This window comes from Phoenix dactylifera, unplaced genomic scaffold, assembly GCF_009389715.1.
Source record: "Phoenix dactylifera cultivar Barhee BC4 unplaced genomic scaffold, palm_55x_up_171113_PBpolish2nd_filt_p 002412F, whole genome shotgun sequence".
Lineage (NCBI taxonomy): Eukaryota > Viridiplantae > Streptophyta > Magnoliopsida > Arecales > Arecaceae > Phoenix > Phoenix dactylifera.
The window spans coordinates 12,200-34,414 of record NW_024069636.1 but is presented as its reverse complement, the minus strand read 5'-3'; the positions used below and the strand labels follow the sequence as shown (position 1 = coordinate 34,414).

Sequence of the window (22,215 nt, the reverse complement as noted above, 5' to 3'; positions counted from 1 at the left end):
CGTGGATTGTACCCTCCGATAGCATGACCATATCATGCTCCAGATTTGGGGCATGATAAAAATGTTTCCGCGTGCAACCCTAGGTACGAACTTTCATCTACCTTGCTGGTTTAGTGCAATTCATGAGGGTGATGGTATAATGCACCGCCATAGTGTTCTCTAATAAGGAACATATTAAATGCTTTATGCTCAGTCAAGTGAGCCCCACAAAATTTCCAATCAATAATAGCAGCCAGACATTACGTAAGAAGAAGCATGTACAAAAGAGGCGGGCTAAATCATCTAAGCCGACAGAATAAATTATGACATAGACCTAGTTTGGTATTGAAGTGGGATAGTATAACTTTTACTAATCGAGCTTTAAATAAAATTATTTACTGCTCAACGAACTTTAATATCTATTTGATAATCAAGTCGAAAAAATACTTTAGTATCAGAAAATGATAATAACAAACACTACACAATGCTTTCAGCAATCTAACTATTTATACTTTCAAAAACTATTACTATAAAATATTCTTAATTCATAAATTATTTTTTATGTTATTTTAACATAAATATATAATAAAAATATAAATTTTATATTTATTAAAGTGTAAAATTATTTTATAAAATTATTATATAATATGTTATAATGTAATAATATTATGCTTTTATTATAATAATATATAATATGTTATGAACAAATTAGCACGGAAATTATGAAAAATAATAATTTTGTATTTATTCTAAACATATTACAATATTTATAGCATTATTATAATATAATAATGTTATTACATAATAATAGTATTATATTATATTATATTATATGATACTATACTATATATATTATATTATTAGGAAGAATTATGAAGATTTAGCATAGGTATTCTCATTTGTGCAGAATTTTATTAAAATAAAATATTTTTCTGGCATTTTCTCAAATAGAGCTTTTGCGTAAAAGCTTCAAATTGGAAGTTTTTCTTAGTAAACATTTTCAGCTTTTGGATGGGATAGAAAGCTATTTATTTTTATTAAGCACCTTAAAATCATCCCAAAAGAGATTATGACCCTTCATGAAATGCTTTTCGGCTCTCCTACTGGAATAACCAAATTGAGGCCTTAAGTTACTTGAAATGGTGTTTATGATTTGTGAGGACATTTATTCCTCTAAATTAAATAAAACACCAGTGTGACAGCATCCAACTTGAGAGATTTAGGAACAAGGAGATAACTACAGAACTATCATAAATCACATTTCTAAAACAAAAACAACCAGAAATCGTACAAAGTACCTCATATCATCAAGAAAAAGATTCTATAATAGGATCACATCTGCTGTCCATTACCAAAGATATTGTGTTATGTCTAGATTTTCTCTCTCTTTTTGACATGATTCTTTTCATGCCTAATAAAGAAATATTAGACAAATGACCTTCCGGTGTTAACTGTGGAACAGCCACATGACCATTTAAATAGTGAAAATCAGTATTTAGACATGGAAAATGACATTACCTCTCATTAAGCATCTCTGCAAATGATGGAGGGTCTGGATTACGACTAGCAACCTCTCTACCTGGAGTTCCTGTTCCTCTGGTGGGGTTCCTGTATCATCCTCAGGCCCAAAGTATCCATGTTCATAATTGGAGATGCTTGATGGGCTTTGCAGTTCGCTGTTATGAAGTGAAGGCACAACATCGCTTATTACCTGCTCATCCCCAGTTCCTGTCTTCTTTGGTCCATGCAGGGATGGATCTGCTTGATCATAGAGTTTGGCCAGCAGAGCAAAACTTCTGACGTACAGAGTTCTCCGAATCACAAGTTCTCAATATATTTCGATGTTCATAAAGAAGCTACCCAAATGAAGAACTAAGGCACAAAGGGTAGCAACCCCAGTTATGAGGAATAGACCCCAAAAACTATTAAATGTAAGACTATCTGAATGATGGTTGTATCCCTTTGGTCAGAACAGCTTCCATTCCTATATAATTCTCTCTCAATCTCGTTCATTTTTGCACTCTCTGTTACATTTAGAATTGCCCTCGATACATCAGGAACCAAAGGCGAACCCTTTGGGAAGACCTGTAATAGAGGAAATAAACAAAGATACAATGTCAGGAAAGATGGTTCTAGAATTGTTGCTTCAAGTTTCCTCTGCATTTACTCCTAAGCTTAAATTGATGGATCAGTAAATTATAATGTTTGCTGGGATTTCTAGAAACTTGTAAATTCCGAAAGATTACAGAGACAACTAGCCCACAAAAAAAACCATTCATAGTATGGAAGAATGACACCAACGTCCTGCATTTGCATATCAAACCGTTGGATGTAAAGAGATATTATGAAACAAACAATGCCGTACAAATTGCAGTTTGAGCATTTTAGACTTGAAGAGGTGAGGACCAAGGATCGCCGAACCGGTACTAATAGACGTACCGGTCGGCCACTGGATCGATTCGGTGTACTGTACGGGTACCGAACCGGTACCACTAGTTCGGCCTAATTCACGCATCCAAATGCTCAAAAAATTTGGCCTAGCCGGTATGCGCCGATACAGATCGGTGACGTTTTCTAACGCCAAATCGAACTAGTCAGAGACCGGACCGATTTGGTATAGGCTGAACCAGCCTGTACCAGCCGGTTCAGCATTCCTTGGTGAGGACATTATTAGTGTAGCAACGAGGAGAGATGCGAAATAGGATCTCTAGTTAGACTGGTAATTGAATAGTTTAAAAATAACATGCTTGGTGGAGCATAGAATGCTCTACTAGAATGAAGTTTATGAAAGCCGAAAAACTATGTCATGGTTGTGTTGAAACAATATAGAAGGAAAGTATGTTAAGATACGGGCTCAAACTTGCAGGAAAAGAACCCAGGCCACTAACGATTGCCTGGATGAAAATTGTAACTTGTAAGAATACGATAAAGTTGCCAACAACTTCCCTTTCTCGTTATATTCATTCATAATGCAAACACAAAATAGATGAGATAATGCTCGTCATGGTTATAATATAGAAGGATAGATTCAGTTCTGCATTTAAAGCATGCCCAATCATGGGTGTTTTCCCCTAATACACTTTGCCCTACAAACATAACAGCTAAATGTACAATCTTTTTTCTTTTTTTTTTCTTTTTCCTTTTTTTATTTGCATATATAGCAAAAATCTCACACCATAAGTTGAACTAGCTCCCTTTCTTTATCTTCTACTTAATAGATTTCAGGACTCCTTTACTAGCAAGTTAGTAATTGATAAAGTAAATAATTACGTGTACATGTTAAAGGTAGGTATTTTCCAGGTTTAGTTCAATGCTTGAGACTATGACTTATGTGCATGCTTGTGTTTCTATTGTATGTATGCATTCAAAATTTGAAAATGTTACTTACAAATCCAAATCCATCAGTCTTGTAGGTACGTCCAACCATGGCATACTTGTTACAGTACATGGAAGAGAATACTTTGATGTAAGGTATCTCATCAACAATGGCTGCAACAGTTCCATTGGACAAGGCCTCATGATACTCCTCAGGAGAGTTGTAAGCTATAATCCTTGACTCATTGAAATTCAACCGCTTCAAAAGCCAGGCATGAAAGAGTCATTCAAGTATCCAACATGGTTCCCACTTCGAATGAGCTCATCTACATCAGTGACAGTTGGCTGAAGTTGTTGCACTGTGAGCATTGAGGTTAAGCTGGCAGTATAACTAGACTGAAGTATGAGAACAACAAACACCCAATATGATCACCACAACCCTTGACAAGTTGCTTGTCACCTTCTCCCTATGTGCAAAGACAAGTGTGGAAAAGGAGAAATAGAAGACAGTACCAAGTTGACGTGCAGGTGAACCTCTAAACTCATTGTTGATCCGGTGTTCAAGAAACCACACCACAAACCCTGTGAAGACAAAGAAAGCACCACTCGCCAACCAAAGATCAGTAGTCAATGGTTTCCAAGAAGGTCCATGCACTTTTATGGCGCTCGTCCTTAATAGGTACCAGCATGGACACCCCTGATTCAGTGTATGGCAATGTGAAATCCACATATAAAGATCGATTGGCTATGATTGTCACATCACCCACCACAGCATCAAGGTTCTGCATTCGGCTCCAAATGAGAAAAACAAAATTAATAGAGGCCCTCTGTAGTAACAAGATGTGCCAGTATTTAAATTTTAATAATCTGACTGCAGGTCTCAATTGTTATAAGGCAGATATTGTTGCACACAGAGGAAGCATATATTTTCATGCGAACATGGAGAATTGAATAATCTGACTGCAGGTCTCAATTGTTATAAGGCAGATTATGTTGCACACAGAGGAAGCATATATTTTATGTGAACATGGATCATAAAGCCTTAGATGTCCATTTGCTTTTGTTTAAAAGCATAGCGGATTCTTGGCCTTTAAGTTGTGCATGTTACTTACAGAAACTTCAATAAAATGCTCAAAAGATAATATTCTAACATTTTTTTTTTAAATAACATTTCCTCATGTCCTAGATATTTACATTAATTATCGAGGTTCTCGCATATTTCAGATTGAAAATCTGACTACAAAGAGATCAGAATGACATCTTACATCATAAAGACTTACTACAGCTTGGTCAAAAGGAAAATGCTACCAAAAAAAAAGATGTTTAAAATCTAACTCATCAACTTAGATCTTTAATTAAAACATAAAGTAGAGATGTAATAAATAATTTCAAACCTGCATAAAATTCACAAAAGGGACTATCGCTAAAGCAAACATAACCACTTCCAACAAAGAAAAGAATTATGGAATTTAGAAATCTAATCCAAACCTTACAGGCATATGATCCTTTGAAATGAGATGATGTTATAAGAAAAGCATAAAGCAATATCATTCATGGATACATATTTTTCAGTTTTTCTCTAGGATACTTGTCCATATATACCCTCATCATAGTGCATTTACATTTAAAAGGCCATATTTACCTGCAAGATTTATATATGTCTAGCAGCCATACTGATCTAGTTTCCTAGAATTGGTTGTTAGTTAAATATTAGGCATTGGATTATCAGAAAACCATAAAAATCTTTGGTAATTACCATTAAAACTTAATAGAAAGAGCGAAAAAATCCATCTCCTCTTGCCTTCCTCTTATATGCCACTTTTCTTAAGCAATGAGATTCTCTATTATCAAGGACCCAACAACCACCCAATCCCAATACATTCTTTGGAATCTACAAGAATGACAATGGTCATCAGTGTTTGACAAACTAATCAGATGAGGTCTTTGGTAATAAGCAATAGTTGGGAGTGATACTAGCTCGCCACATTCAATCACTTTGATATGATTACTTTCCAACATCTTCAAGGTTAAAAGCTGAGTGAGGGGTTGAGGGGGACATCATCCAGGTAAAACATCGAGGACTAAAGGCCCTGGTTGAGGCCACTTTGATGTGGAATAGATGTAGTGGCAAGGACTCATCCTCCAATGCCAAGTCGTGGTGATGTCAATGAAGAGGCACAAGTTCCAGTGACCTGTAATTTCCCTCTGATATGGCCTATAATACCAAATGCCTAATTTTTGCTACTGAAACCCGAGTAGTGGTTCCCAATGAGATCATTACCACCACAGTCAACGATCTCATCCCTAAGCTGGCCCCGACAAAGCCCACAGCAGACAAGCCAACTACAGGGTTAAAAAAGAAGACCTCCGAGGAGCTCAAGACCAGAGGGCCCTTCTAGATGGGATTGAAAATGGAGGGTTTAGTGGGCTCATGGAGGAAAAGAGCAATTGAAGGGAAGGGCTAGGGCAATGAAGGAAGAGAGGTAGGAGAAGATACAAAGGATAGGAGTAGGTAACACAAACCGATAGGCAAAGCAGGCGAGGAAGTGCTAAAGAAAAGCACAATTTGGTGTTTGAATCTCACTATAGAAGCAGCAACTTGAACAGCGCTGAAGACAAGGTAGCTGCAAATATACACCTATAAGAATCTAAAACTTTGAATAGCACACATGAGCCTATTCAGTTTTTGAGGCCTAACTGCAAGGAGAAATTTTCAATAGGATATGTGCTAAAATACTATTAACAAGAATATATGATCTGAAATTACAAACTGTGAACAATATATTTTTTTATCTTTAGTTATGAGGTGTTTTATAGTAATGGCTTAAATTTCAACCAATAGTGACACAGATAAACTCCAAATCACAATGACATGAGAAAAAATGATTAGGATCAAGGATGTTCAATTTAATAATGTAAATAATTACAAACTAATCAAATTGGTCAATACAAATCACATTTTGAATAATATTTAAACAGGCATTGTGAACAGAAATATTGAATTTCCATTAAACCCAATCTAAATAATGATTTGAATTAGTAAGAAGATCATTTGATTCACAACAATTCATGTATGGCAAGCCCCAACAGAATAATGTAATGTAGGAGCTCATGACCCCTTCGTTACCCATCAATTCATTTGCCACCTATTGGAATGCTAATCATACTTATGCTACAATCAGTTAGGAAGTCCTTAAAGGTCATCGCTGTCGAATCAACTAATGACAAATTTTATTATGAGATTTCAGTTCCCCTTATCTTTTAACAACTTCATAACAAGGCACAGAATTACAAATCATTGAACCTACATGTCTTTGAAAATGAGGTTGCCAACTGGATGTATTGGTAAAGTCTCTTGTGTGGAGACCTGGAATCAATCCCACCCTTACCCTCATTTTTTGGCTGGGCTTGGTTCTCGAAAGAATGAAAAAAAAAGAAGAAAGAGAATGAAAAAAAGAGAGACACAAAAAAGAATTTGAAACTTCAGAGCATGAAAGCTAGGCTTAACAATTATATAGCGGAAAGCTGTTCTATATGCAGCAAGAACTACAGATCCATAGTGGTCATAGAAGTACATGATTGTTTGGGAGGAAAACCTTACTTTTCCCCAAGTTAAAAGAATAAGTAAATGCAAATAATTGTCGTCACCTTAAGATAGACCTGGTAAACAAGATCATCATACGTCCCATTGCTCTCTCCCTTGGCATCTTCATAGGGCACATATTCATAAGGGACATGATAAGGTAGTGCAGCCATTACAGCATCAAACACATCTGTGCAGTATGCTTTTCCAATCCGGCTATTATTTTTATTATCCTTTTCGACTTTAAACAAATTGGGGAAACCCAGGTTTTACTGGAACCCCAATTCTGAGCTTTTTCCCACTTGTTGGCCACTCCCATCCCTTAGGTACAGTCTTAGTGTCACCAGGCCATATAATGAATTTAAGATCAGCCTTCATGTCCATATGCCGAGAAAGGTTGTATGCTGGAGTCCAAACCCAACCCTTCTCTTACCATGTCGTACCACATTAATTATCTCAAAGGCACCGGACTCTAACTGGCCATCAATGAAATGAAATTTCCCACTCATGCCATCAAAATAGCTGTTTATTATCTGACTGCGCAGATTTGGGCCAGTAAGAGATAATCCAAGTGTTGCCAAGTCAGTTGAGCTGTTATAGACATCAAACTCTTGAGATGTATAGTTTGTACTTTTGAGACCTCTGCTGCTGCAGCAAGTGACCACACCGTGTCATAAGCCCATAAACCAAAAGTGGTGGGCTCACGTACTTCAGCATTTGGATCTTCCTGATAATATTTCTTTCTCCACCTCACCTTGAAATCACGGAGCTTGTTGGTTTCTCTAATATAAGGCTTTACACCCAAGACACCTTTCATTACACTGATGGCTGATGAACCATTTAGATCCACAAGATCTGTTAAGCCATACGTTGTGATCCAGACATACCCTTCTTTCATCATTCCAGCTTTGTTTGCACTTGAAATAGCTGAAGGCCTAAAGAATATGTCATGTTGCACAACAAAGACCCTTGTCTGTTTGTTTTTCAACTTGTAGAGGCTCATTTAAAATTTTATTCTTAGTAGCTGAAACAGGGATTTTGCTCCTATATGGGACACGGGCACCAATTTCTTGGAAGGCATCGACCAGATAAGGTACAATTCCACTACCATAGTCACTATCTTCAAAGATAGGAACAACTTCCCTCCATTTGAAGGCTTGAACAATAGAAGCAATAACTTTTGCTTGAGAGGAGTCACTCCATGCAGTGTGAATAAAGTATGAATTTTGGGAAGAAAGAGATGGGCTCTTTGCTGAGAAAGAATGATTGGGACCTGAGTTTTGTCTCCCAAGTTCTATTACAAACTTAGCCTGGGTTGATGTTTGTGGCCCGATAATTGCTTGCACTTGAACATTCTTCAGAAGATCGATAGCTGCATTCCCATAGGAAATGTTAGCAATGATGACGCTCACAATAATATATGCCATAACAATTTGATATAGCATATATGAGGCTAGTAGAAAGTTTATTCGAACTGCAGTCAGTAAATTCATAAATAGTCACCCCGATATAATCATGTGCATTTTCAAAGAACCTGATCCTCGAACCACTCAATCAAGTCAATCCAGAATCCTATGGCTCATTCAGCCAGTGGTGCTTCTCCTTAAACTGCATCATCTATTTTGGAGATAATAGCATAGATCCATTTCTAAAAGTACCTAATTCCAAGAACTCACTTGTCACCAACATTAGGCACTTTCATGTTTTCAATCAATGACCATGCAACATGCAACACACATAATGCACACACATAAACAAACACAAAACAATTTTATTATTATGCTTATCTTATACTTCTTCACCCATAAACCAGAAAAGTTTTACTATCAGAATCTCTGCTTAATGATACATAGTTTTCATCATGTTGTATTATGTAAATAAGCAATTATGGGCACATATTTATTAGGTAGAGAAAAGAAACAAAGCACATAATAAAGCAGGTCTGTTTGGAAAGACACCAGTCTTCAAATCTTAATCAAATTGTAGTGCTCACAAGAATATAGAGATATAGTGACTTTACAATCACTTAATCAAGCCCAGCTTACCCATCAAAAATTCAGGACATCACAATACATCTTACAAAGCCGCTTAGTTTAAACCTCATTCTTTTCTACAAGTTCATGCCTTATGACTGCATGTTGGTGAACCACAAAAATCGTAATATCATGGTTTAGTTGTTCTTTAGACCTATCTTGGGTGAGATCAGGGTCGGAGGAATCGATACCGAGCACCGTACCGGTTCTCCGGCGGCACAAGTTAGTACAGACCGTGTCAGGCCTATACCGACAGAGGGCATGGTATCGTGGGAGAGAGAAAAAGAGAGAGAGAGAAGGGGGAAAGAGGGAAGGAGGCTGGCGGAGGGTGGTAGACACCGGCAGAGGGCCGGCGAGAGGCCGTTCGAAATAGAAAAATCGGCCGCGGCTTAAAAAATTTTGTGATTTTTAAGTAAAGTCGGCAAATCGCTTGCCGACTTTACTTAAAAATTGCAAAATCTTTTACTTAAAAATCGCAAAATTTTTTAAGCTATGGCCGAGCCCTAGTTTTGTTCGAAACAGAACCGGCCGCGCCCTCTGGCAGCCCTCCGCCGGCATCCCGACCTCTCTCTCTCCCTCTCATTCTCTCTTTCCTTCTCCTTTTCCGGCTCCGGCAATGGGTCTCATTTCCGTTGTCGGAATCGGTACCGGCGAGCCACCGGTACGGTTTGGAACGGCCAGAACCGTCCCGTTCGCGAGGGTTCCACCAACCTTGGGTGAGATGATATCATCTTTGTAATCAATACCTATCAGGGAAGGAGGAGAAACAACTCTATTGCTTGATGATAGATGTGCACACACATTGGTATTAATCTACATTAATTGCAATCTAGTAACAATGACACAACAAATGCATCACACATTTCAAAAGAGTTATCATATAAGTTTTTAAAGTGTGAACTAAATTTATAAAATTACCTCTTACATGTGCAACAACAAGATTTTTATATTTGAATTAGTTAAAAAGTATGAAAGTACCTAAACTAATACAGACTAATTTTAGGCGGAACATTAGATTGACCTAAGAAAGAAGTAAAAGATGAATGGAAGAGAAAAGAAAACAAGAACCTATTGGGAGGCCATTCAGTTCAAACATAGATTTCTAGGTGTAAGATAAGGTCAGTATAGCAGCCCTTTTTTATAGTTAATGCACATTATTATATGCAAGTTCCCAGGGGAATCCACCAATGCGTCCAATCTTACATGATGGCCGGTACATAGGGGTTGGCACGCACCCACCAATGCTTGCTTCTCATATTTCATGGTAAACAAGTCAATCACGATCATATAGCTTTCATGAAAACTTTAGAAACATGGTAAGAAATTATCAAGTATCAACCCATTCAGGATTTCTTTTGCAAGATTCAATTCTGACAATATGTTCCAACGTTTGTGCCAACAAGTTTTATTAAAATGTTTCTAAAATCAAATCAATTGTACATTGGTAATTGTCTATGGTTCTTTGCTAAAAGAAGATATATTAAAGGAAACTATATGTTGTTCTACATTATATGGACAAGGCTGTGCATTGGATGAAGGCATGATCTCAATATAAAAAATTTCTTCTTATAGAGTCCAAGTCATATCAATGTCCATGTTTAAGTGTCGAGTGCAGGTACTTTGGGATAAACCTAAGGTCAGGTAATAAAGATGTTGGTAATCATCAAAAAAGATCGGCATATTTAGTTTAGGTGCTTGTGTGTCAGTTTCCCCCTTTCTGAACTACAAAATAACCATGAACAGGAGTTCTGCCACTAGAGTTTTCCATCAAATGAACAAAGCAAATGCTTCACTATCATGCAGGAACCCATTTTAATCAAGTTCACATTACTACTTCCGCCTCATCTTTTCCTTAACGTATTAGGACATTTCTTTGATTGTTTAATCCTTTATGGTCACTTTACTATTTCTAATTGTGCCTCAATTGCAAAGTTAAACCACTGATTGTCAGATTTTAATATCTTTTTCATGGTCAAAATCATTGCATCTTCTTGGGGGGTTTCTAGCGCCAAGTTTAAGCACTCATGGTTACAAAAATCAAAGAAATTCGTAGATTATATTATTAACATGTACAAAACAGATCTTTCCAATGTCATGGATTGAATCCAACCTATACTTAATCTTAAACTCTAATCCCCAGTCAAAATAATGCTAGTCCTACTCATTACAATTACACTCATCTCACTTTTTCAGATAGGATTCCAGGATCAAAGAATAATTTCAAACACTCCATCGATCTAATGGGAACTAATTTTTTGGGTGAATTAAAGAATCTTGTAAAACATAACCCATGGAAGAAATTTCTGAGTAATGTCAAAAAAACTAATGAAATAAATAAAAAGAAAATAAAAATAAAAATACTGATTCACAGAAAAACACTTTTATCAAAGCCTTCCAGATGTTACCGCTGATCCCTTTCTTGGTCATGATTTCAGCATTGATCTTTTTGCGGGTTGACAAACTGGGCTGGCATGTCATCAGGTTAATTGCCAGTCACAGGAAGTTCTAAAACTTGATGACCACAGTTCGATTGAAAAAAACCCAACCTATTCTCACCAAATAATCAACCAAAATTCTATGCTAAGATTTATATTTTCAGCATGCTAAAACTTCTCATTTTCCTAGAGATGTTAGGCTTTCAATATACTATTTTATTTGATTCAATCCCTTAATCAAGCCTTCTGAACATTTGGAACATGAGAGTTTATCTTTAGGCACAAATGGTTTAGGTTCAACATATATTGCACAAAGAACCGAACGCATTCAACTATAAACCATTGCAAATACGGTAGCAAGATCAAGATACACAGAAATCAGGACACGTAATCAAATAATACACGAAACGAAGCCAGATACGAAGAATAAACGCCCAAAATTCTTCGGTAAAAGATAAGGGAAAGCGCAGGAGAAAGAAAAACCGTTCTTGGCACAGTTCAAGAAAATGATTTCTTGGATTCGGGAAAACTAGGGTTTGGGACCGGCCCGTACCTTACGACTCGAGGAGGCGAGTAGGAGGAGGAGGGAGGTCGGGCGACGGAAAGCATCGCGACCCGCCGGAATCTCTCCTTTTTGACGATGTTTTGTTCGCGTGGAAAGCCGCCCAGACTTGGGCAATATAAATTATAAAGCTTTACATGAAGTCGGCGGATACCCTACGACCTACTTTGTAAGGACCAAGCTGAGGAAAATTATTTCCATATCCCTGGTTCAACTACAAATTACGTATGTGGGTAAGAATTACAAGCTTAAGTGAATTCGACAATTGTCTGCCGATTTCGGATTATATGGATGAAAAAAATACTTGTAGATCCTTTTTTCTAACATTAAGTTATATGCACATTCCTGAGGTACAAGCATACAAAGAAATTTATTTTTATTTACAAGTTCCTACTTGAATAATAGTTTATATGTAAATTTCCAACATTAGTGTCACTGAGTAGATGTTAAATTACTCATACTCCGAGACCATATCAACTTTTTATCAGACACTAGAGACCTGAGACCTAAGATGAAACTAAGCAAGATGAGAATTAATATTTTATAAGGTTCAGAAGTGTTTAACTTAATTAATGTTAGCAAAATGTTTATTGTCATTACTTTGAACCTGCCATTAACTATTTTACCCGATCAAATTGCATGATTTTCTCATGCATATATGGCATCTCAACTTGGCCCCTTTCTTTCTAGGAACTCTGCGAGTCCTTAGCAAATAAATTATATTAATAGAAGTGTCTTTAGATCAGATCCGTCCATGATTTCTCTCAAGTGCATTGCATGTATTTGGCTATATTGTGCATGAAGAAGTGCATTTCACTTCTCTACTAAAAAGTAGCAATATATTTACAAAGTTACATATAGAATACAAAGAAATTTAATTAGATGTAAAGGAAGACAAATTGATAAATGCACTCTCATTTTCACTTTATGGATTTATCTTAGTTCTTCCCCTTTAGAACAAAATCTAAGGATCATACTTGATGAAATAAGGAGCATCTAGAAAGGACGGTTGGACATCTTAATTAATTATTTGGGTTCATCAAATTTTCCTTTAATAAAACAAAGGATGGTTGGTGGCAATAAAGTCCTTGAAAGAATTTAGTAACAACAATGTGTAATATGGGGTCCATCTCAAGTTATATCGACCTATCGTGATTATAGCCAGCTATCCTTATATGAGTGCAAGTTGTCGACATGCTTCTCTAATATCCAAACCATTACCAACTACGAATATCTTTCTAGATGATAAGCAACATGTGTTGACAGCCCACATCTATTACGGACAAATCACATTTTCATAATATCCAAATTATTACCAACTACTAATTTCTTTCATATATATATATTATATATATATATATATAGAGAGAGAGAGAGAGAGAGAGAGAGGAGAGAGAGAGAAGAGAGAGAGAATTGGCTACATATTAGTGGATCTCCATTCAAATTTGTCAGGCCTAGTATTTACACAATTACACCATATCTTAACACCACACACATGGAAGCTTTAAAGTAGAATCAAACAAGACTTTCAAGCCTAGAGCCAAGGTTCTAGTGCCAACGTGATCACCTAGATGGCTAATAATAGGAATAGACTGAGAAAACCATGCTGCAGTACAATTATGGAGAGACAGCCAACAAAAATCATATCGGGACAAGCCGAAGAAAGGTTAATGATAGGCCAGGGTTGACAAAGTATGAATATCAGACTGACGAGTATTGCAAAGAATCATGCTAGTAGACGAACATAAGCAGGTAGATGACTAGCATCAATTATCAGAACTATTAAGAGTGGAGGCCAAATGTAGGTACTAAACTATCCAAGTGATACTTATTGTATTATTAGTATAAATAATTGATTTATACTTTGTATAAAGCACCCTTGGATAATCAAATCCAATATATTTTTATCCTATTTTAGTATATCATAGTTTCTACTTTAGGAGTAGGAGTTACTTAGCTTTCTATTATTCTAGCCTAGCACTATATCTCCACCATAGCCCACTACTATACTCCTTATTCCTTATCCACATCTGCCTCCTCTTCGAACGATGGTGTGACGATGAAGAAAATCGTTGAAGGTGAAGGCATTTAGACCCTATGCTACTCTCTATCCTCCCTTCAATTAATCATAATCTTTCGGGCTGATCCAACACTTTATGGCATGCCCGCGCCTATCTACCCTCATCATTTGACATGTTACCACTCTGCTTCCAACACATCTAGATGGGACTCCGCCCATGGATTCTCGTCGTACATTCGATGGGAATGGAAAGAGAGCAAACATCCAGATTGGAAGACAGTTTTTACATCGATGATCTGAGCTGTTGGATATAATATACTATCTCTGAACTACTTACACATAAAGAATCATATGATTTGGAGACTTTTAGTCTATACATCAAGTGGTTCAAAAAATTGAATAGTCTAAATAATATAATATATATATATATATATATATATATATATAATATATATATATATATATATATAATCACTTGATGCATAGGTAGGAATCTCCAAATCATATATCGATGTATGACCTTCATTGTCTCATGTAGAACTGACCGGATCTGAGTAGAAATCTACTTGATTCACTACAAAAAAAAGAGCATTGCTGACGCTCTTTTTGTTGCCTTATACCGATGTTTATAAGCATCATTAGTTTTATTAGCAACGCTTTATAAAGTGTCGCAAGCATCCAACAATTGTGTTGAAAAAAAAATTGCTGACAGATGAAGAAGTGTTGCTAACTACCGATGCTTATAAGCATCGCTAATTGGCGACACTTATTAGCATTGCCCTTTGCTGACACTTGTATGCATCGGCTAATAGCAATGTGGTGGGACTTAGCCTCTGACGATGCTTATAAATATCCCGTTTTAGGTTCTAGGTTTCCGACGACACTTATAAGCGTCGTCTTAGGTCCTAAGCTTCTGACAATGCTTATAAGCGTTGTCTTAGGTCCTAGGCTTCCGACGATGCTTATAAACATTGTCTAAAGTCCTTAAGCTTTCTGACGATGCTTATAAGCATCGTCTTAGGTTAGTGATTAGGCGGAGTTTAGTGAAAGTTAGGGTTAAGAGTGTGTTAATGCGTAGGATTCTGACGACGCTTTTAAGGAATAAGATTAGGCCCTCTTTCCATGGATCTGACGGTTGAGCTGAATGTCTTTGGGCATGATGGTAACGCGCTTGGCATGGATGGCGCAAAGGCTGGTATTCCTTGAAGAGACCGACGAGATATACCTCGGCGGCCTCCTCGAGAGGTGGCGACAATGGAGCTTTGGAAGTGGAGGTCTGTCTTGAAAGTCCTGGACTATCTCACGGACGAGGCACTAGAAGGGGAGCTTGCGGATGAGAAGCTCTATGCTCTTCTGGTACTTGCAGATTTCCTGCAATGCCACCATCCTCGAGCAGGAGAGCGGTGGCCGGGGCGATTTCGAGCCGACTTCGTCGCCAACTGCTTGTGGGGGGCCTTGCCGCTGGTGGACTTTCATGCCATCTACTTGGTTCTCGCCATTTCAAAAACGAAAGCTACAATCAAGGTTTCAAATTAGAAGATTGGGGATTAGGGCTTGGAGAAGGAATGTAGAGACTTGGAGCAGGGAAGGGGATATTTGTAGGGGATGGGAAGGTGAGGGAGAGTCAGGAGGTTTGAAATTTCGGAAATTTTTGCGTGCGTGCATTGATTTAGAGAGTTGGATTGTTTGGTAGCGAATAGTGGAGAACTCCTTCCAAAATAGCATGCGGATCGCGATCCGCGGTGCTCTCCCATTCGGATACAATGCATCTAACGACGCAATTTCTAAAAACAACTGGCGCGTTGGTCCAAAAAAAGTATGATAATAAGTAACATAAGGCATTGGTTAGTTATGGGGGGACTTGGCCTCCGACGACGCTTATAAGTGTCGTTTTAGGTTAGTGTTTAGGCAGAGTTTAGTGGGAAGTTAAGGTTAAAAGTGGGTTAGTGCATAGGATTCCGATGATGCTTTTAAGCATCATCTAGCCTTTTTTCCTCATTGGCATCCGACGACACTTATAAACATCATCTTACTATTTGCTTTCGACAATGCTAATTAGTGTCGTCTTAGTTTCATCCCTGCCGACGCTATTTAGAAGCATCGGCAAATTTTGGCGTCGGAGCCAAAATTACCGATACTTCTACCTGGCATCGGTATATATATGCCGGCATTCCTCTATTTTTCTGTAGTGATTGTAGTCAAGTCCAACTATATGTGTGTGTGTGTGTGTGTGTGGAGTGAGAGATAGACTAGGCTACACTCAAATGGATCTCAACTCAGATCCAATCATGTCTAGATTGGATGATGGAGGTCTCATATCGATGATCCAAGCCATTGCATATGATTTAGTATCTTTATAATACTTACAAATCAAGTTATGCAATTTGGAGACTTTTAGCCTGTGCATCAAGTGGTCAAAAAAATATGTACTATTTCATGTTGTTTAAACTGTCTATTTTTTGGCCACTTGATGGATAGGCTATGGATCTTCAAATCATATGCTTTCTAGTGTGTAGACAATTTAGAGATAACAGATTATATCTAATGGCTCAGATTATCTATTTGAATCCCTATCATCCAATCTTGTTATGACCGGATCTAAGGGGAGACGCACTCGAGTATAGCCAAGTCCAACTCTCTCTCTCTCTCTCTCTCTCTCTCTTATATATATATGTGTGTGTGTGTGTGTGTGTGTCAGAAAGAGAGAGAGAGAGATAAAGATAGATTATGCTCCTTTTGAGAGGCGGAGTATCTAGTTCCCTCGAGTTTGAAATCAACAATAAAGTATTCAAATTGAAAATTCATATCATTAATTATAATCTATATTACTAAAATACCAAAAAAATAAATATAGTATATTTTGGTGTTCTCTAACCGATGGGTCATATGAATATGGAACGATTTTCATTGTGCTAGCATGCTAAAATATATGGTACAACATTTAAATTGAAAATTCACCTTATTAATCATGATTTATACATGCATGCTACAATATATATAGATTGAAATCAATAGATTTTAATACTTAGACCATAGAAAATATGATCTCACATCATTTATCTATTCACTTTAGGTTATAGAATATCAAAACAAGTGATTTGTGGTTTCAAAGTAGTTTCATTGGTAATAAATATTGACTTGGTGGAGATTTTTTAATTTGAATGCCTCATTTTTGATTATGAACTCAAGAAGAGTGGTTACCCTCTTCTTTATCAAAGTCTGTGCGCACGTACGTACATACATACATAAATCTCACCCTTCTTTTCTGCATATCACAATTCCACTCAAATAAGTCTAACAATTTTCAATTGTTCATAAATATAGTCACCTAGCATCAAACAGCAAATTGTAGATAGAACCAACCACTCTAACATGTGTCAACTATTATGATATTTACTTTGAAGCTCCCTACAACGACGGTGTCATTAAAACAGATCACAGTCATATTTCAAGGCTCCGAGTTAACCAAAGCCATACCCCAATACACACACACACACACACACACTCGCAGAGAGAGAGAGAGAGAGAGAGAGAGAGAGAGAGAGAGAGAGTACCGGCGGATGCCGCACTAAAGGCATCTTCATCCGTGTCCTCAAGTGGATCCTGAGTCTCGTGGTGTAGTTGGACGAGCCGCATAGAAATCCTCGACGGCCAAGGACATACAAGTCCAGCTTATGTTCCCGATCCATGACCTTGTGTCCAGGATCACGCCCACATCAAATGGCACGGTGGATTCTGCGAGAGTACCGCCGGCTTGAGCGAAGGCCTTTGAGGCCCGATGCCAGAGAAGAAGATACGAGGAGTTGAAAGAGAAGAAAGGGGAGAGGAAGAAGGAGATGGGTTGACCTCCTCATGTGAAAGCTTGGGACACTAAAAGGGCTTGAGAACCCGTTCATTTGTATTGGTGCATGTGACGGCGAGGAGGTGCAGCCGGTCCAGTCAACGGTCTCTTCCCATTTTTATTAGGTTCAGGGCCAAGTCCCACGAAGCTCCAGCTGGCGACAGCCCGTCTATGATTGCAAGTGGACTCAATAATCGCGCGGACAATATGCACGGCGCATGGTGTGCGGGCGAAAAGCCCACGCTTGACTTTTGACGTTTGTGATAGGCTCCCAAAAACGACCGTTCTATATGCTTGAATTTTTGGACAATGGGCGCCGACTCTCGCTTATGTATACTACTTCTAGAGGACCCTTAAGATAAATACTCTCGAGCTCTCTTATGCTTTCATGTTGTCGTTATGCAGCTCTCACAACACCTTCGCTGTTCTTTGAGAATCCGTCTAACTTAGGTATTGAAGAGTTCCCATATTAGATACTCTCCGATAAAAGAATTTCTTCGTCTTTACTATTTTAGGTTAGATTCGACATCGTAGCAAAGGTCCAAGCATGGCTTTCTTTCCAGCACCACTCAGGAGAGACCAGCATTGAGCCATTGCCATCCAAGCACAACAACCACCACCTTGTCACCTCAAAGGTACATAGCAACCTTCGACAGCCAATCGTCTGAGCCCTCTAGCAAATTAGCCAACTCGAAATCTTGGTTGGGCTGGGTTTTTAGTAGCAATAGTTCATAAATTCATGGGCTTAGGCGGGACCGTCTGGAATTTGGAGAGTAACTAACCTATGGAACAAACACACAGCTAGTTTTCTTCGTACAAATATGGACTCATACCGAAGTCACCAAGAGATGAGTTATGAATAAAAATCGTGCGAGGACTTCATTTTTTTTCCTTAGGCGGGGGTCTTATAGTATACGAGTATAGAGACATCCTGTAAAGTCAGAAAACAATATATCACGGAGAGCCGTGGGCAGTGAGGACTTCATAATTGTTCGCCATATTTAAATAATTTGTAGATTTTATTTTTTGAGGAAAAAATTATTAACTTGTATATTTGTATATTAACTGCAAAAGATTAATTTATAAGATTTGTAAATTATGTGCAACTTATTCAGGAAATATTTATGCATCATGTATTTATGCTTGTACCTGTATACTTTCCTTGTCCCATTTTTGAGACTTCTCATCACATTTTCGCATGTACTAAACTACGCTAATCGGTATATAGTTGCTCGTAATGCTATAATTATTAACTCTTCAAAATTCTTCGCCTTCTTAGACCATTTTACAATGAATAATTGAAATATTTTTTTCTCAATCTCGCATAAAACAGGATTATTACACAGAAATTTGCCATTCAGGAACTGGCCTATCAAGTGGAATCCCCAAAACATGTGGTCCACATGACAATAGTTATGTGCTTAAATTTGTGTCTCAGTTAGTTATCATTGTTTATAAATGGAAGACAAGAAAATCTCATTACTAAAGTTCTCTTGCTCGGCATAATTAAGATAAATAGATAACTAAGTCACACCTTTTGCTCTTTCTGATTATGATTTTTTTTTTCCTTTGATAAATGAGCCTCTAAAATTAGATATGCGGTTTCTCTTACATACCCTTTTTCTTTTACATGCAGATGCCAACTGATTTAGTTGGTAAGCTATTAGACTGGGACATCCAACGACTTAGGTATGAATCCCACTAGATAACCCCTTTCTCTTACATATCCTAGGGATAATGTTATGCAGTTTAAGGTAAAACACGATCCAGACTAAAATCATAACACAACAATACCTCCAACATCATTGCAACTACAGTAATAATAATTAAAAACTCTCAGCACCTTAACATTATCTAGATCAAAATCTTTTTTTTTTTGATGAAAGATCAAAAAAAAAAAACCCAACTGTTTCCGGGCACGCCCAAGTGATAGTTTATGCCGACGCATTTTTGCGTCGGCGAAACGATCGTACGCTGACGTTTTAATAAGCGTCGGAAAATTTTTGATTTTGCCGGCGTTTTTATGTAGCGTCTGTAAAAACTTTTTCATTCAGGTATTGCCGACGCTTTTGCGACGCTTTTTCTAGCGTCGGCCGGATATTTACGGACGCTTATTAGCATCGGTAAAGGCTCTAAAAAACACCGGTAAAAGATACTATTCCTGTAGTGAAAGTCGCCTCTTCCAAATAGAGCATGCACCAATTGCTTACTCTGTGCCTTGGTCAATCCGATAAATCGTTCATTAGCATAAATCTCGAGATGATTCTGATTAAATTCATACAACATCATACGAGGGCACTATTTCCTCCAAACTACCTCACCCTTACCGTGTGACTTGTCGTGGAAAAGGTTCGCTTGGACACTCCTTGCGAAAGATCTGAGATATGGCTCTTTCTTGCACCGGTCTTGGCAAGGACGTTGTGTCTGCATCCTGGCTTCAGAGGAGTGCGCAAGAGGCTCTTTGAATTTTTCCAATATGTTGAAACTTGAAAGGTCCAAATTCATCCATTGCTTTAGCTGACGAGGCTCGGATTGGTGCCGGTGCGTCAACCCAATGCGGTTGCTTCGGCGCCGGGCAACCGAATGGCGAGAAAAAAATGTGGACGAGGAAAGAGTCGTGAGCTAAAACAAATCTTGAATTGACGGCCATCCGGCACGCAGCGAGGTCTGGTGGAAATTTCTCAGATTATGACTAAAATTAGATGCTTCAGATTTGAGGAATTTGTTGCATTCGGATTCTCCGCGACCAAATTGTTTCTGCATGTTGGATATTGACAGGTTTTGATAGGCTAAAGAACCTGAGAGGTATTCCTTTTCCATTTCTGAGACTGCCCAACACTATTGCATTAAGATCATTAAATTGGATGAGTTCTAGATCGCATTGCCTATGAAAATTTTCCCACAAGGGCATGAGCCCTGTACCATGTGTGAGCGCCATGGGACTTGCTAAAAACTCTGTGCTGCTTTCCTCACTTAGGTCTTGTGAGCTACCAACGGCCTTGAGAGATGTTGGCAGCAAAACCCAGTTGGTGATGGTAAAAGCCTGGAGAATGAGGCCCGGGGAATGTCGACCGACCTGCACATAGAGAAAGAAGGGAGAAACAACGGAGGTTGCCGGAGCTGATTCGGCCAAGGGTGCCTTCAATGCTTAAGTTAGATAGGACTTTAAGGAACAACAGAAAAGATAAGTGAGGGATGATAATGTTATTTTGATGATTAACACAACCATTGAGGCCATTATCAAATTAGAAATGCAAATTAACTCGATACATCATTGATAAATGGCACACCCTTGATACACTCATGATACATTAGGACTATATGGTCAAAACCACTCTCAAGAATTGATAAACGAGATAAAATTTGTAATAGAGAATAGCAAAAAGCTTAAGAATCCATTTTGGCAAAGTTTCACGTTAAAAATACCTAAAGGGCAATTCGGTAATTTATACTATTAAGGGTATGAAACTCTATTGTGCCTTGCATCGTAATTTGCTTGAAATATCATATTGTTGTTTCAATGTGCATAACTAACCTTCAAAGTGCAGAAAAACATGGTTAGAGTCGACCCCAATTAGTTTGGAGTCACCCCGATACATTTGGCACGCCTTGAAACGAAGTGGCACGCCTTTGGAACACTTGGCACAAAGTAGGAGTCGACCCTAGAAGAGGTGGAGTCGATCCCGGCACATCAAGAAACATTCTGGCACATTCTAGCACTTATGGCACGGATGAACAAGTACTTAGGTCGACCCAAGTGAAAGTTGAGTCGACCCCATCCTCAGCCTCAAGAAAACAAGTCTGGAATCCCTGAGAGGGTCGACCCTAACTGAACTTGAGTAGACCCAACCTTGGGTCGACCCACCTTGAGTCGACCCAACCTTGAGTCGACCCTAGAAAAAGTTGAGTCGACCCCAGATTGAAATGTCAAGAAACAAGTCTCTGGAATCCCTGAGAGGGTCGACCCAAGTGAAAATTGAGTCGACCCAACTGATCCTTGAGTTGACCCAAGTGAAGGAGGCTGAAATACAAGGTTCTTGATTTTCTGAGAGGGCCGACCCAAGAAAAGCTTGAGTTGACCCAAGTCTGATGAACAGTGGTTTGGGTCGACCCAAGAAAAGTTTGGGACGACCCAAGCACGGGCAGAAGTGTTGCCCAAGGTGACAATCCAAGAGGGGGGGGGGGGGGTGAATTGGTTTCTTCTCAATTTTGGTGTTTTAAAAGCTTCTTAATTAAGTGCGGTGGTTGCTTTCTTTAGATTATTTGAATGAGTTAAACTAGAACAGAGATGGAAGATAATGCAAGAATAAATGTAAACACAAGCACAACACAAACACAACAATTATAGTGGTTCGGTGCTCTCCTTAGCACCTACGTCCACTCCCCAAGCGACCCCTTGGGAATTCACTATAATCTCGCGGATTACAGTTGGATTGTTTTCCGGGCT

At 38.2% G+C, this 22,215-nt stretch overlaps 2 pseudogenes; both read right to left on the bottom strand.

Moving 5' to 3' along the window:
* Positions 1–1,807: 1,807 nt before the first annotated feature.
* Positions 1,808–18,968, bottom strand: LOC103696772 (annotated as a pseudogene).
* Positions 14,990–15,426, bottom strand: LOC120109572 (annotated as a pseudogene).
* Positions 18,969–22,215: the final 3,247 nt, after the last annotated feature.